An 18,082-nucleotide genomic window follows, 5' to 3' on the forward strand; every position below is an offset into this window, starting at 1 on the left:
AAACGGACGAAACGAACCTCCTACGCTTGAAACGGGGGTCCTATTGATCGGGTGGGGTGTGGCATACCGCAAAACAAAGGAAACAAACTTGTGTTGGAGCGCTACGGTCGAAACGGGGGTCTTGTTCATCGGGAGGGGTGTGGCGTACCGCAAAACGGGACTCGGGATACTGTTCATCTCCACCGTTGACCTCCTCCAGCTTCCACTGGCTACCGTCGACCTCCTCCAGCCTTCACGGGCTCCTGTTCATCCAGCCTCCACCGCGCGCTACTCCACCGGCTACTGTTCAACCACCCCTCCACGGGCACCCCTCCACCGTCTATTGTTCATCCAACCCTCCACACCACGGGTTCCTGTTCAACCGCCCCTCCACGGACACCCCTCCATCGTCTACTGTTCATCCAGCCCTCCACACCATGGGGACCTGTTCAACCACCCCTCCACGCGCACCCCTCCACCGTCTACTGTTCATCCAGCCCTCCACACCACGGGGTCCTGTTCAACCACACCTCCACGGGGACCCCTCCACCATCTACTGTTCATCTAGCCCTCCACACCACGGGGTCATGTTCATCCAGAGGCAATGCCACTGCTCACTGTTCATCCAACCCCCCCCCCCCCCGCAACGCTCACTGTTCATCCAGTCGATCGGCTTTAGTTAGCAGTAGTAGGGAAGGAATCGCTCAATCGGGTTCAGTTAACAGCCATCGATCGATCGATCGGTTCAGTAACGCATAGCCTGCAGTGCAATCGCTCGGGTTCAGTTAGAGCCCAACGCCTCGCTCGGGTTCAGTTAGAGCCAACGCCTCACACACACACGCGTACCTTACGAGAAAACGCGCATCACTTGGCCCCCGACCTCCCACCGTAACCGGAACTCTCCAAAAATTTCCTCCCCCTCGCTTCTACCACGGTTTTTTCGTCATGGATGGCCCAAAGAATGTCATGCAGCTGCATCTCCGGCCCGCCCAGGACAAAAAGCCCATTTCCTGTCATGAATTTTTGTCATAGAAGTAGGAGCCCACCACATCTATGATGATACCGGGTTTTGTCACAATTATCATCATAGAAGTGTCATATGTATGACAGAAAAAAAATTCGTTCGGCCCAAAATGTCACGGATGTGTCTTTTTTTAGTGCCCAAGTGTGCACCACAACCTACAAAACCAAACCCTAACTGCAAAGCGGAGGAAAGGCCCCCCTCCCTTCTATCACTGGAGCATCAGTTGGAGGGAGAGGGGACCAGCCCTGGCCGGTGTAGATTGGAGTTAGAGGATTTTCCGCACAACAAAAAGAAGATGAAAAAGTAAATACACACCAAAATCGAGCTATCCAGGTTGGTTATACTGGTTACTGATGAAGCATGATGTTTGGAGTTCGGTCCTCAACTTACGCAGAATTTTTGAAGTTTGCAGAAATAAAAAAACTATAAATGGGCCCAGCTCGGGAAGGAGAAGAGGTGTGTATAAATCAGAATGGAGGAGCGCCTAGTTAATCACTTACCTGGACGGGGTCTATGGGTGATCAAGAAGACCCATGGCCTAAACTAGTGGCCTCCATTGCACTTTGGAGGAGCATTGGTTTACCATTTCCCTTTGTGGGAGAGTGGGCTCATAATTTGTAGTAGCGGGGGTACGCGTTCGCCCGGCCCCTATTAATTCAAACTATAAATATTTTGTACAAAACTAAAAATCAGGTCGATCTAAATCTTTAGGTCTAAAATTTGTCTTAGTGCCATCTCTCTTAAGTGGGAGAGTGGACGTCACAATTTGTTGTAGCGGGGAATGCATTTCGATTGAAATAGTAGGATCGAAACAAGGAAGAGCACTTGCCATTCATTGGTTATAGAAGCATCCCAAAAGCATCCGACGTTAAAATATGCCTGTTAAATTAAGTTCCAAATTAGTAGATGCTGCCAAAGAGAGAGTGGGAGTGTCATACGAAGAAAGAAGCGACTCATAGAATGGTAGAGGCAAATAGAGCTCTTGCACGTTTTTATTAATCCATGAACAAAATTTATGTATGTAGACACATGGATCCATACATCTCGATCGGAAAGAATCAATAGAAGGAGAATCAGATGATATCTTTCTCGAAACAAACAAAAAGAAAGAGAAAGAGAAAACAAAGCTCATGATCAACTAGGGGATTCTGTTAACCATTTCAAAAATTAAAACAATTGGGACTTTTTGGAGATTGGATGCGGTTACTAATTCATGATCTGGATGTACAAAATGAAATCTTCATTCTGGATTCTACGATATTATTTTTCAAAGTGTTTCATTTGCTTCTCTTCAATAGAAGTTTCATTTTCTCAGAATGTATCCTAATGTTTTGGTCTAATTCTTCTTTTGATGATCGATTTAACCTCCGGTAAAAAAGATAGACCTTGGTTCTATTTCATCTCTTCAACAAGTTTAGTAATAAGTTGAATAGCCTTATTGTTCCGACAAAGAGAAGAACCTATAATTAGCTTTTTGGGAAATTTCCAAACGAACAGTTTCAACGAAATCTTTCTATTTCTCATTTTATTATGTTCAAGTTTATGTATTCCTTTGTCCGTAGAGTACATTGAATGTACAAAAATGGCCATAACAGAGTTTCTGTCATTCATATTAACAACTACTCTAGGGGGGATGTTTTTATGTGTTGCTAACAATTTAATAACTTCTAAATCTTTAGCCCTAATATGTGTTAGTGGGGTACATGTTCGTATATAAATTTAAATTGAAGTTTATTCGCATCAAATCAAAATCATGTTAATACATAACCGTTAGGCCAATGCTCATGAGCCACTCACTAGTTGATTTGATGATCAAAGCCTAAGTTCGGCTATTGTTGGAGGTCTTGGCAAAGCCACACTACATCTTTGTATTCCCTATAACAGTTCATACAAAGTGGAATCTCTCAGTAATATCAATATTACATATAAAAATAAACAAAGCATAAAATACTACAATTAGGGGGGGTGTTATGCCATGAAGCTAGGCAATGTGTGCACCCAATGTAGTCCACCATTTTCAGCCATTAGATGCAAAAACAATGGATACGATGAATGGCCATGAACATATTTTACATAAAGAACATTATACTTCATCAAAATCAATTCGCGATTCAATGTGCACCGTAGGTTCATTATAGTGGATTGATTTTGACGAAGCGTGATTTCAATATTAAGAATGTGTCGGACTACAATGGTGGACTGTGGGCTGATTTCTATAAAAAAATATGAGGTATATTTCGTGACCCAAAATTGACTTTAATCTTTAGTAAAATCCTATCCCTTGGTTTTCCGTCCAACTACCCAAAATCACAGGATGCATTGGGTGCGCAAAATCCTATGTTCTGCATGATACTTTCGATGGGGGGGTGGTGTTGGGGAACGTGGTAATTTTAAAAAAATTCCTACGATCACGCAAGATCCATCTATGTGATGCATAGCAATGAGAGGGGAGAGTGTGTCCACATACCCTCGTAGACCTAAAGCGGAAGTGTTTCAATAACGCGGTCGATGTAGTCAAACATCTTCGTGGTCCAACCGATCCAAGTACCGAACATACGGCACCTCCACGTTCAGCACACGTTTAGCTCGATGACGTCCCTCGTATTCTTGATCCAGTTGAGGCCGAGGGTGAGTTCCTTCAGCACGACGGTGTGGCGACAATGATGATGATGCTACCGGCGCACGGCTTTGCCTAAGCTCTGCAACGGTATGACCGAGGTGTGTAACTGTGGAGGGGGGCACTGCACACGGCCAAAAGATCAACTTGTGTGTTCTAGGGTCCCAAACTGTGCGTCTAAGGCTAATGGTAACAGGAGACTGGGGACACGATGTTTTACCCAGGTTTGGGCCCTCTCGATGGAGGTAATACCCTACTTCCTGCTTGATTGATCTTGATGATATGAGTATTACAAGAGTTGATCTACCACGAGATCGTAGAGGCTATACCCTAGAAGCTAGCCTATGGTATGATTGTCATTGTCCTACGGACTAAACCCTCCGGTTTATATAGACACCAGAGGGGGCTAGGGTTACACAGAGTCGGTTACAGAGAAGGAGATCTATCATCCTAATCGCCAAGCTTGCCCTCCATGCAAAGGAGAGTCCCATCCGGACACGGGACGAAGTCTTGAATCTTGTATCTTCATAGTCCAACAGTCCGGCCAAAGTACATAGTCCAGCTGTCCAGATACCCCCTTATCCAGGAATCCCTCAATAGCCCCTGAACCAGGCTTCAATGATGATGAGTCCGGCACGCAGATTGTCTTCAGCATTGCAAGGCGGGTTCCATCTCCGAATACTCCAAGATAAATTTCGAACACAAGGACCGTGTCCGGCTCTGCAAGAAAAATTTCACATACCACCATAGAGAGAACAATAATCCACGAATCCAATCTGCTGACAACTCTTTGTAGCGTGACATCACGCCATGGCCCGGCTTTTATTCAAACTATTTTTTATAACCAGCCACCGCACACATTGTGAGGTAGTTTCTTTGCCACGTCTTGTCAAAGCAGAGATCGTGTCCCCCTTATCGCGGGATCCTCATCAATATGGGTATGGATAACCCAACCGTGCCATCAATCATGGCGCTTGGAAAATGAGTAATTTTGACAGGCAAGTGGGGAGGCGCACATTTTTTTCACAGTCTTTATAAGGGATAAGGATCACCTGTTTCCACCCACGCCTTCTTCCTCCTTTGCTCATCCATTCTCGCACTCTCGAGCCCTGATAACCCGCAAGTATACGGGATAGTTGTAGCCTCTTTCGATAAGTAAGAGTGTCGAACCCAATGAGGAGCTAAAGGTAGAAAAAAATACTCTCTCAAGTCCTATCGTCCACTGATACGACTCTACGCACGCTTGACGTTCGCTTTACCTAGAACAAGTATGAACCTAGAAGTACTTTGTAGGTGTGATAGGATAGGTTTGCAAGATAATAAAGAACACGTAAATAAAAGCTAGGGGCTGTTTAGATAAAGAAGAAATAAAGTAAATATAGCAAGTGTGGAAAAGTGGTGGTAGGAGTTGTGGAATTGTCCCTAAGCAATTGACTACGTTACTAGACCGATAATCACTATTGCAATTCTATTTGAGGGAGAGGCATAAGCTAACATACTTTCTCTACTTGGATCATATGCACTTATGATTGGAACTCTAGCAAGCATCCGCAACTACTAAAGATTCATTAAGGTAAAACCCAACCATAGCATTAAAGTATCAAGTCCCCTTTATCCCATACACAACAATCCCCTTACTCGGGTTTGTGTTCCAGTCACTCACGCAACCCACCATAAAAGAATCATGAACGTATTGCAACACCCTACAGCGGGAATCCCTCACGCTTGCGTGACACGGAGGGCACAATAGGACAGCACCAATAATAAAACATGCAACTCAAACCAATCATAGCAATTCATCAATCACCGGTAGGACAATGAAAATCTACTCAGACATCATAGGATGGCAACACATAATTGGAAAATAATATGAAGCATAAAGCACCATGTTCAAGTAGAGGGTACAGCGGGTTGCGGGAGAGTGGACCTCTGAATATAGAAGGGGGAAGGTGATGGAGATGTTGGTGAAGATGACGGCAGTGTTGGTGAAGATCACGGTGATGATGATGGCCCCCGGCAGTGCTCCGGCGCCACCGGAAGCAAGGGGGGGAGAGGCCCCCTTATTCTTCTTCTTCCTTGACCTCCTCCCTAGATGGGAGAAGGGTTTCCCCTCTGGTCCTTGGCTCCCATTGCGTGGGAGGGGCGAGAGCCCCCCGAGATTGGATCTATCTCTCTGTCTCTCTCTGTTTCTGCGTTCTCTAATTCTGCCCCTTCACCGTTTCCTTTATATTGGAGATCCGTAACTCCGATTGGGGTGAATCTTTCGCCCAGATTTTTCTCATAAAATTAGCTTTTTTACGGCAAAAGAAGAGCACCAACTGCCTTACAGGGGGCCCAGGAGAGTCCAGGGCGTGCCCCCCCTATCTCTTGGCCCCCTCGGGGACCGTCTCGCGTTGATTTTACTTCCCAAAAATCATAAATATTCCAAAATAATTCTCCGTCCGTTTTTATCCCGTTTGGACTCCGTTTGATATTGATTTTCTGTGAAACATAAAACATGCAACAAACAGGAACTAGCACTGGGCACTGGATCAATAAGTTAGTCCCAAAAATAGAATAAAAAGTTGCCAAAAGTATATGAAAGTTGTAGAATATTGGCATGGAACAATCAAAAATTATAGATACGACGAAGACGTATCAGCATCCCCATGCTTAATTCCTACTCGTCCTCGAGTAGGTAATTGATAAAAAAGATAACTTTTGATGTGGAATGCTACCTAGCATAATCTTGATCATATTTCTAATCATGGCATGAATATTAAGACACGAGTGATTCAAAGCAATAGTCTATCATTTGACATAAAAACGATAATACTTCGAGCGTACCAATAAAGCAATCATGTCTTTTCAAAACAACATGGCCAAAGAAAGTTATCCCTACAAAATCATATAGTCTGGCTGTTGCTCTATCTTCATCACACAAAGTATTTAATCATGCACAACCCCGATGACAAGCCATGCAATTGTTTCATACTTTAGTAATTTCAAAAAAATCAACTTTCACGCAATACATGTGCGTGAGCCATGGACATAGCACTATAGGTGGAATAGAATATGATGGTGGGGGTTACGTGGAAAAGACAAAAAAGGAGAAAGTCTCACATCGACTAGGCGTATCAATGGGCTATGGAGATGCCCATCAATAGATATCAATGTGAGTGAGTAGGGATTGTCATGCAACAGATGCACTAGACCTATAAGTGTATGAAAGCTCAAACTGAAAACTAAGTGGGTGTGCATCTAACTTGCTTGCTCATGAAGACCTCGGGCATTTGAGGAAGCCCATCATCGTAATATACAAGCCAAGTTCTACAATGAAAATTCCCACTAGTATATGAAAGTAAAAGCAAAGGAGACTCTCTCTATGAAGAACATGGTGCTACTCTGAAGCACAAGTGTGGTAAAAGGATAGTAACATTGCCCCTTCTCTCTTTTTCTCATTTTTTTCTTTTATTTTTCATTTTTTTTAATTTTTTCTTTCTTTTTGGTGGGCTTCTTTGGCCTCTTTTTTTTATTTGGGCTTCTTTGGCCTCTTTTATTTTTCATAAAGTCCGGAAACTCATCCCAACTTGTGGGGGAATCATAGTCTCCATCATCCTTTCCTCACTAGGGCAATGCTCTAATAATGATGATCATCAAACTTTTATTTACTTACAACTCAATATCTAGAACAAAGATATGACTCTATATGAATGCCTCCGGCGGTGTACCGAGATGTGCAATGATCTAGCATAGCAATGACATCAAAAAACGGACAAGCCATGAAAACATCATGCTAGCTATCTTACGATCATGCAAAGCAATATGAAAATAAATGCTCAAGTCATGTATATGATGATGATGGAATTTGCATGGCAATATATCTCGGGATGGCTATGGAAATGCCATGATAGGTAGGTATGGTGGCTGTTTTGAGGAAGATACAAGGAGGCTTATGTGTGATAGAGCGTATCGTATCACGGGGTATGGATGCACCGGCGAAGTTTGCACCAACTCTCGAGGTGAGAAAGGGCAATGCATGGTACCGAAGAGGCTAGCAATGATGGAAGGGTGAGAGTGCGTATAATCCATGGACTCAACATTAGTCATAAAGAACTCATATACTTATTGCAAAAATCTACAAGCCATTGAAAATAAAGTACTACGCGCATGATCCTAGGGGGATAGATTGGTAGGAAAAGACCATCGCTCGTCCCCGACCGCCACTCATAAGGAAGACAATCAATAAATAAAATTGTGCTCCAATTTCATCACAAAGTGGTTCACCATACGTGCATGCTACGGGAATCACAAACATCAACACAAGTATTTCTACTAATCCACAAACACCCACTAGCATGACTCTAATATCACCACCTTTATATCGCAAAACTATTGCAAGGAATCAAACATATCATATTCAGCGATCTACAAGTTTATGTAGGATTTTATGACTAACCATGTGAATGACCAATTCCTGTCATCTCTCTAAATAGATATAAGTGAAGCAAGAGAGTTAATTCTTTCTACAAAAGATATGCCCATGCTCTAACAAATATAAGTGAAGCAAGAGAGTTTAATTCTTTCTACAAAAGATATGCCCACGCTCTAACAAATATAAGTGAAGCAAAAGAGCATTCTACAAATGGCGGTTTTCTATGTGAAGAGAAACAGGCAATCCAAACTTCAAATGATATAAGCGAAGCAGATGAAGCATTCTATAAAACCATACTCAAAAGATTTAAGTGAAGTGCAATGAGCATTCTGTAAATCAACCAAGGACTATCTCATACCAGCATGGTGCATAAAAGAAAAGTAAAAACTAAATGCAAAAGACGCTCCAAGATTCGCACATATCACATGACCGAAACGAATTCGAAAACATACCGGTACTTGTTGAAGAAAGAGGGGATGCCTTCCGGGGCATCCCCAAGCTTAGACGCTTGAGTCTCCTTGAATATTTACATGGGGTGCATCGGCCATCCCCAAGATTGAGCTCTTGTCTCTCTTCCTTTTCCTCATATCGAGACATCCTCGATTAGACACTTCATCCACACAAAACTTCAACAGAAAACTCGGTAAGATCCGTTAGTATAATAAAGCAAATCACTACTCTAAGTACTGTGGGAAACCAATTCATATTTTGTTTTTGCATTGTGTCTACTGTAATATAGCTTTTTCATGGCTTAATCCGCTGATATAAATTGATAGATTCATCAAAACGGGCAAACTATGCATCAAAAACAGAATCTGTCAAAAACAGAACAGTCTGTAGCAATCTGAACATCCACCGTACTTCTGTTAGCCCAAAAATTCTACCAAAATTAGGACAAATAAAAAATTTGTACATCAATACAGCGCAAAAGGAATCAGAACCAATTGACGTTCCAGTTAAAATGTAAAATTGTGCACTACAGCAAAAGTTTCTGTCCTGCACCGTACAAACCAACAAGCATTGTAAACATCCTAAAGGCAAACCTTAGCACATTATTTTTATAATACAATGGAATTATACAAGGGGATAATTATTTTTGTTGAAAAGTTTCTGGTAATCAAGATTCACAAAGTTTCCGTGAGCATGAACAAAGTTCAAGGAGCTCTCCCACTTTAACAATGCTTGTCTTTCTCACTTTCACTTTCCTTTTTGAAAAGTTTTCGGTTCCCCTCTTTATTTTTTTGTTTTTAGACTATATAAAAGCACTCAACAGAAATAAATGACTCTCTAAAACTTCCAGGTTGTCTCCCTGGCAGCGCTTTCTTTAAAGCCATTAAGCTAGGCATTTAGTGCTCAAGTAATGAATCCACCCGGATCCCAAGGTATATCAAAGCCAATTTTAATTAACAATGATTTGTAATTTAGTAGTGAGCACAAAGTAACATACATCAAGCAATGAAGAAGTCTAACTCTCTTTCTATGCATCGGCATGTCATAAAAGAACAATTCATGCACACCAAGTAAAGGCCAATGCATAGTATAAGCAGTCTCTTGCAATTTCATAGTATGGGAAACATAGAGAGGTGGAGAAATAGTTCCTCTCTCATAATAATTGCAAGTAGGAGCAGCAAGCACATGCATATTATATTCATCAAAATTATCATGTGCAATGGTAAAAGGCAACCCATCAATATAATCCTTAATAAGCACAAACTTCTCCGATATAGTGTAGTTTGGAGAATTCAAAAAGATAAAAGGACTATCATGCGTGGGTGCAATAGCAACAACTTCATGTTTAACATAAGGAACTATAGCAAGTTCATCTCCATAAGCATAATTCATATTGGCATCTTGGCCACAAGCATAGCAAGCATCATCAAAAAGGGATATTTCAAGAGAATCAACGGGATCATAGCAATCATCATAGCAATCAACCTTCGGTAAGCATGAAGGGGAATTAATCAATGTATGAGTTGAAGAGTTACTCTCATTAGAAGGTGGGCACGGGTGATCAATCCGCTCTTCCTCCTTTTGTTCTTCGCTCTCCTCATCATCTTTTTCATCCAATGAGCTCACAGTTTCATCAATTTCTTCTTCCATAGCTTCCTGCAAAATATTAGTCTGTTCTTGGACAGCGGAGACTTTCTCCATAAAAGCATTAATATAGTAATCGTATTCATAATTTTCATAGCAATATATAAGTATAGCAAGATTTTTACGCCTATAAACACCATCATCATCAAAAGCTTCATACTTTTCAAACAAAGATTCAATTTCATAAGCAGCCTTAAAAGCAACAAATTCCTCTATTTGTTCCACATCATAGTAATCATATATACCATTAGCATAAGAAGCTAAGGTTTCATTATCATTAAATTTGCATGAAAAGGGAAGGTGTGGAGCCTTCATCCTAGAGCAACAAGTAATATCATATCTCAAGCATAGATCCCGGGCATACCAACGCAACATAATAAATTGGTCCCATAATAGTTTCCCTTTTTGTGTCGGGCGATAATCCCTAAAGTATTCACGTTGATCCAACTTGTCTCCCATTATAAACTTGAAAGGGGTTTTCTCAGGATTATCAAAGTAGTACTTAATATCTTTCACATAATGAGAATCGAGGGTTTTAGGAGTTACCCCATCTCCATGAGTAGCAAGTACACCTAATTTTTTTTGGTATTTCGTGTTCCATATCCATAACTAAAAGATAGAGAACAACTTAGAACAGCAAATAAAAATTACTTAGTGATAAAGCAAACAAGCACACACGAGAATATTCACCCCACGCTATTGCTCCCTGGCAACGGCGCCAGAAAAAGGTCTTGATAACCCGCAAGTATACAGGATAGTTGTAGCCTCTTTCGATAAGTAAGAGTGTCGAACCCAACGAGGAGCTAAAGGTAGAACAAATACCCTCTCAAGTCCTATCGCCCACTGATATGACTCTACGCACGATTGGCGTTTGCTTTACCTAGAACAAGTATGAAACTAGAAGTACTTTGTAGGTGTGATAGGATAGGTTTGCAAGATAATAAAGAACACGTAAATAAAAGCTAGGGGCTGTTTATATAAAGAAGCAATAAAGTAAATATAGCAAGTGTGGAAAAGTGGTGGTAGGAGTTGTGGAATTGTCCCTGAGCAATTGACTACGTTACTAGACCGATAATCACTATTGCAATTCTATTTGAGGGAGAGGCATAAGCTAACATACTTTCTCTACTTGGATCATATGAACTTATGATTGGAACTCTAGCAAGCATCCGCAACTACTAAAGATTCATTAAGGTAAAACCCAACCATAGCATTAAAGTATCAAGTCCCCTTTATCCCATACGCAACAATCCCCTTACTCGGGTTTGTGTTTCAGTCACTCACGCAACCCACCATAAAAGAATCATGAACATATTGCAACACCCTACAGCGGGAATCCCTAATGCTTGTGTGACACGGAGGGCACAATAGGACAGCACCAATAATAAAACATGCAACTCAAACCAATCATAGCAATTCATCAATCACCGGTAGGACAACGAAAATCTACTCAGACATCATAGGATGGCAACACATCATTGGAAAATAATATGAAGCATAAAGCACCATGTTCAAGTAGAGGGTACAATGGGTTGCGGGAGAGTGGACCGCTGAATATAGAAGGGGGAAGGTGATGGAGATGTTGGTGAAGATGACGGCGGTGTTGGTGAAGATCACGGTGATGATGATGGCCCCCGGCAGTGCTCCGGCGCCACCGGAAGCAAGGGGGGAGAGGCCCCCTTCTTCTTCTTCTTCCTTGACCTCCTCCCTAGATGGGAGAAGGGTTTCCCCTCTGGTCCTTTGCTCCAATGGCATGGGAGGGGCGAGAGCCCCTCCGAGATTGGATCTATCTCTCTGTCTCTCTCTGTTTCTGCGTTCTTTGAATCTGCCCCTTCACTGTTTCCTTTATATCTGGAGATCCGTAACTCCGATTGGGGTGAATCTTTCGCCCAGATTTTTCTCATAAAATTAGCTTTCTTGCGGCAAAAGAAGAGTGTCAACCGCCTTACGGGGGGCAGGAGAGTCCAGGGCGCGCCTGCCTCCCTGGGGCGCGCCCCCTATCTCCTGGCCCCCTCGGGCACCGTCTCGCGTTGATTTTACTTCCCAAAAATCATAAATATTCCAAAATAATTCTCCGGCCGTTTTTATCCCATTTGGACTTCGTTTGATATTGGTTTTCTATGAAATATAAAACATGCAACAAACAGGAACTGGCACTGGGCACTGGATCAATAAGTTAGTCCCAAAAATAGAATAAAAAGTTGCCAAAAGTATATGAAAGTTGTAGAATATTGGCATGGAACAATCAAAAATTATAGATACGACGGAGAGGTATCAAGCCCCAGCGCCCAAGTTCTCACCTTCTCCGTAGGACCATCCGCAGCATGTCTGGAGCAGAAGGCAAGTGGATGGCCTCCTCCATCATAGAGGAGGATATCACCAAGCTTCGGGCGGCCGGATACTTGGCCGAAAACATCGCGCACAGGCTTCCGGCGGAGGGACAGATCACCCCTACCCCAAAGTCCCGGGAGAGAGTAGTATTCCTCCCTCATTTCATCTGCGGACTAGGATTTCCACTCCACCCGTTCGTCCACGAGCTCATGTATTACTATGGGCTAGATTTCCATGATCTAGCCCCAAATTTCGTCCTCAACATCTCGGTGTTCATCGACGTGTGAGAGGCCTTCATCCGCATCAGGCCCCACTTCGGCCTGTGGCTGAAAATCTTCTGCATGAAGCTGAAGATCGTTAGCGGAGTGCGGAGGCGCCATGGTGGGCAGAATGCCCAACGTTACATGGCTTGACGGCTCCTTTGTGGAGACCGTAAAAGGGTGGCAATCAGGGTGGTTCTACATCACCGAGCCACGCGACGCCAATAGGGTGGCGGCCCCCAAATTCCGATCCGGAATCCCCATGCGGCTCACCTCTTGGGAAAAGAAGGGCCTGGCCTGGGGCGAACCTATGGAGTTGACCGGACTTGAGACCTTCATCAAAAGTATGAGGGTCAAGAAGATCAAGCTTGTCAACGTGGTCCAGGTCATGCTCGTCCGCCGGATTCTCCCGTGTCAAAGACGGGCATTCAATATGTGGGAGTTCGATCGGGCCGAACACCAGATGTTGCACGAGCTCTTCGACATGACGCATAAGGACATCTAGAAGGTGTTGTTCAAGACCGGCGAAGTTCCCCCTCCCATTTCTGAGGACCGCGGGCTCAGCGCAAAGCACCTCGACAATTCGGTAAGTCCTCTAACCATCACAAGATGTACCTTTCCTAGCATATTCGTGGGAGGATTTTAAGTCACCATGCTTACAAAACAAGATTACATGAAGATGGCGGAGCAGATCGACTGTCCAGCTCCGCTGCCCGAAGATCCAGCGACCGCACTCCTCATGGAGATGCTGCGCCTTATAAGGTGCCGGAGAAGAAGGCCGAAAAGAAGGCCACGGGGACCAGGAAGGGTCTCCGGCGCGAGGTCGCTGTCGGTGTCAAAACCGGCGGATCTTGGGTAGGGGGTCCCGATCTATGCGTCTTAGGCTGATGGTAACAGGAAGCAAGGGACACAATGTTTACCCAGGTTCGGGCCCTCTCGATGGAGGTAAAACTCTACTTCCTGGTTGATTAATATTGAAGATATGAGTAGTACAAGAGTAGATCTACCACGAGATCGTAGAGGCTAAACCCTAAGAGCTAGCCTATGATGGTATGATTGTAATTGTGATCGGCCTTCTAAGGAGCATCCTCTCCGGTTTATATAGACATCGGAGAGGGCTAGGGTTTACATGGAGTCAGTTACAAGGAAGGAAATATAATATCCGGATCGCCAAGCTTGTCTTCCACGCAAAGGAGAGTCCCATCCGGACACGGGCCGAAGTCTTGAGTCTTGTATCTTCACGCTTCAATAGTCTGGACGATGTATATATTCCGGCTGTCTTGATACCCCCTAATCCAGGACTCCCTCATTAGCCCCTGAACCAGGCTTCAATGACGATGAGTCCGGCGCGGAGTCTTGTCTTCGGCATTGCAAGGCGGGTTCCTTCTCCGAATACTCCAACATACCTATTGCGATAAACAGTGTCCGTCTTCTCATCAATGTTTGTAGGACCTTGAAGTATGTCTAGATGGGGGTGATTAGACTACTTGACGAATTAAAAACTTAACCTTTTCCCAATTTTAGACTTTGGCAGATTTTAGCTATCTTTGGACAAGTCAAGCAATCATCATACAATTCAAGCAAGCATGCAAAGAGTATATAGGCAGCGGAAATTAAAGCATGCAACTTGCAAGAAAGTAAAGGGAAGGGTTAGGAGGATTCAAACGCAATTGGAGACACGGATGTTTTTGGCGTGGTTCCGATAGGTGGTGCTATCGTACATCCACGTTGACGGAGACTTCAACCCACGAAGGGTAACGGCTACGCGAGTCCACGGAGGGCTCCACCCAAGAAGGGTCCACGAAGAAGCAACCTTGTCTATCCCACCATGGCCGTCGCCCACGAAGGACTTGCCTCACTAGCGGTAGATCTTCACGAAGTAGGCGATCTCCTTGCCCTTACAAACTCCTTGGTTCAACTCCACAATCTTGTTGGAGGCTCCCAAGTGACACCTAGCCAATCTAGGAGACACCACTCTCCAAGAAGTAACAAATGGTGCGTTGATGATGAACTCCTTGCTCTTGTGCTTCAAATGATAGTCTCCCCAACACTCAACTCTCTCTCATAGGATTTGGATCTAGTGGAAAGAAGATTTGAGTGGAAAGAAACTTGGGGAAGGCTAGAGATCAAGATTCATATGGTAGGAATGGAATATCTTGGCCTCAACACATGAGTAGGTGGTTCTCTCTCAGAACTGGTAAGTTGGAAGTGTAGGTTTGCTCTGATGGCTCTCTCCACGAATGAAGAGGAGGTGGAGGGGTATATATAGCCTCCACACAAAATCTAACCGTTACACACAATTTACCAAACTCGGTGGGACCGAATCATCAAACTCGGTCCGACCGATTTAGTAAACCTAGTGACCGTTAGGGTTTTCGGTGGGACCGACATGCAACTTGGTAGGACCGATATGGTTAGGGTTAGGGAATAACGTAATCTCGGTGAGACCGATTACACAAACTCGGTGAGACTGATTTTGGTAATTAGCTAACCAGAGAGTTGGTCAGGTGAACTCGGTGGGACCGATTCGCTCTTTTCGGTGAGACCGAAATGTTACCGTAAAGGAAACAGAGAGTTTACATTGCAATCTCGGTGGGACCGATTGCTCACTTCGGTTAGACCGAAATGTTACGAAGGGAAACAGAGAGATTACAATCCCATCGCGGTGAGACCGAGATCCCTATCGGTGAGACCGATTTGCCTAGGGTTTGTAGCAGTGGCTATGACATTTGAACTCGGTGGCGCCGGATAGAAAGAATTGGTGTGACCGATTTTGACTTTAGGTTTAGGTCATATGTGGATGTGAGAAAGTAGTTGAGGGTATTTGGAGCATATCACTAAGCACTTGAAGCAAGAGGCTCATTAAGCAACACCTCATCCCTCCTTGATAGTATTGGCTTTTCCTATAGACTCAATGTGATCTTGGATCGCTAAAATGTAAAATGAAGAGTCTTGAGCTTTTGATCTTGAGCCAATCCTTTGTCCTTGATATTTTGAGGGATCCACTTTCATCATCCATGCCATGCCATTCATTGAGCTTTCTTGAAATAATAGTCTTGGAATAGCATTAGCTCAATGAGCTATATGTTGTTATGAATTACCAAAACCACCTAGGGATAGTTGCACTTTCAATCTCCCCCTTTTTGGTAATTGATGACAACATATAGATCAAAGCTTCGACAAATGATAATAAGATTGAAAAACATCGTTGCTTTGAGAAGTATGTGATAAGGAAGAGCTCCCCCTAAATTTGTGCATATTTTAAGATTTGCTTTGGACTGCAAATGCACAAGGAATTAGGCTCATGGGTTACTCTTCCATGTCACATACATCTTGGTGGAGTGCTCACAATAATAAAGATTGAATACATGCACTCATCACCAAGCAAAGTGAATGATCATATAAGGATAGGTAAGATAATATCATCAAACAGGCATAAGCGTAGCTTATGATCAAACACATGATCATCAATGTCTCACAGATAATAGCATAGTATCTCAAGCAATCAAAAGCAAACAAAGTTTAACCACCAAAGCAAGAGAGAATAAAAGCAACACTCTCTCTCTCGAAGCCTATGATCTATACATTTTTCTCCCCCTTTGGCAACAAATTACCAAAAAGTTCATAGAAAATGCATAGTGCTAGATCGACTCTCAGGCTTGATCTTCAGGTGGTGGTGTAGAGATAGCTCCTAGACGAAGGCTTCAGTCGATGTAGATGGAGCTGGAGGAGTTGGTGCTGGAGCTGGTTGCCCTGGAGCTATAGGAGCTGTAGCTGGTGCAGATGATGTGGCTCTAGTGTCTGTCACAGGCACTGCAGCTGACCTCTGAGCTCTAGGCACTCTGGCAAATGCATCAGTGGTTGTCTTGCCCTTCCTCTCCTGCATGTCATCCTGAAGCTGCTCCACAACTCACTGAATCTCAGTTACTTTGACATCAAGATCATAGAATTTTTGTTCCATGATTCTTTCCAGGCTCTCCTGATTTTGAGTTAGGGTGGCCAACCCCTTCTCAATCCTCAGTGTTGATGCTATCAAGTAACCAAGCTGCTCCTGCTTGTTCTTCAAAAAGTATTCAGATGCCTCTGCTTGAGTTGGCATCTTGGCAGCCTTCTCTTTCCTTGCCTTCTCCTTCTTCTCTTGAGCTTGTACTGATGATTGTTCATTCTCATGCATTACAACTTGATTGTCCTCAAAGTCTGGATAGAGAGCAAAATGTTCCTAATCCAACAGATATTTTCCTGTGCCCATCTTTGAGTTAATCAACTCCTGAATTTGTGGGGCATATCCACAACTTCTCTTTTGATCTGCTGCAGTCCTCTTGATAGTTTCAACCATAAGGCTCATGACCTTGAATTTCTGTGGCACATCCAAAATGTGAAGCAAGTTAATTGCATGCCCTCTAATCATGTTGTGGTCACCTGATTTGGGCAACAGAGTGTGCCTTAAGATCCAGTTGATCTTAGGCAGCCCTGACAGAAGAAAATGAACTAATCCAAACTTGAAAGTCTCAAGTGCATATTCAGGGATCTCCTTGTACATATGTGACATTGAGTTGTGATCCATTTTCTTCTTGGCATAAATGTCCAAGTCACCTTCACTCTCCTCTGGGGCATTGATCATACTTTCCCATTCCTCTATGGTTGATTGGTATCTCGTTCCTTCAGACATCCAAACTATCCTGCCATCTGGATAGAAGTGTGATGTGGAGTAGAATTGCATAATGAGTTCATCATTCCAGTTTATGAGCTTCTGCCCAACAAAATTTGCAACTCCACAAGCAACAAAACTGTCTTGCACTCCAAGATAGTGTTCTTCATTTTCCTTCATGTAGGTCCAGTCGACCCACCTCATATCACAAATTATGGGCTTCTTATCCAACAAGATTGTCTCATAGAAGTCCTGTTGTTCCTTTGTATGGAACCTGTAATCAACAGCAGTCCTTCTCCTGGTGGAATATGGATCTGACTCTCTCCATAGCCTCAACCCTAGATCTCTCCTGATCTTCCTGTTCTCAGCCACAGGATGAGCATCATTGTGGTCTGGAATCTTGGGTTTGAGCTTCCTTAAGATCTGCCCTTCTTCATCTTCCTCAGCAGCAACTTCAGGCATTGGGGCCTTGTTCTTCTCAGTTGCTGGTATACTCCTGGTATTCTTCTTTGGTGCAATCTTGGGCTTGGGGTAGCTTTGGGTGCTTCTTTGGGCTTTGATGTTGCAGCCCCTGACTTTATAGCATCACCCATCAGCTTCTGTGCCTTGGGTGCTGGTGCAGCAACCTCTTCTTCCTCTTCCATCATGGAAGGTTGACCAACAACTCTGGCCATGGTCTTTTTGACCCTTTCTTTCCTTTTCTTTCCTTCAGCAG

At 43.5% G+C, this 18,082-nt stretch overlaps 1 non-coding gene across 1 annotated transcript; it reads left to right on the forward strand.

Annotated features, from left to right (window-relative positions):
• The first annotated feature begins 1,495 nt into the window (after positions 1-1,495).
• On the forward strand, positions 1,496-1,655 carry LOC123047680 (U1 spliceosomal RNA). The gene has a single exon (XR_006423073.1). It is a non-coding gene; the product is annotated as a U1 spliceosomal RNA (small nuclear RNA).
• Positions 1,656-18,082: the final 16,427 nt, after the last annotated feature.

This window comes from Triticum aestivum, chromosome 2B (genome assembly GCF_018294505.1).
Source record: "Triticum aestivum cultivar Chinese Spring chromosome 2B, IWGSC CS RefSeq v2.1, whole genome shotgun sequence".
NCBI lineage: Eukaryota > Viridiplantae > Streptophyta > Magnoliopsida > Poales > Poaceae > Triticum > Triticum aestivum.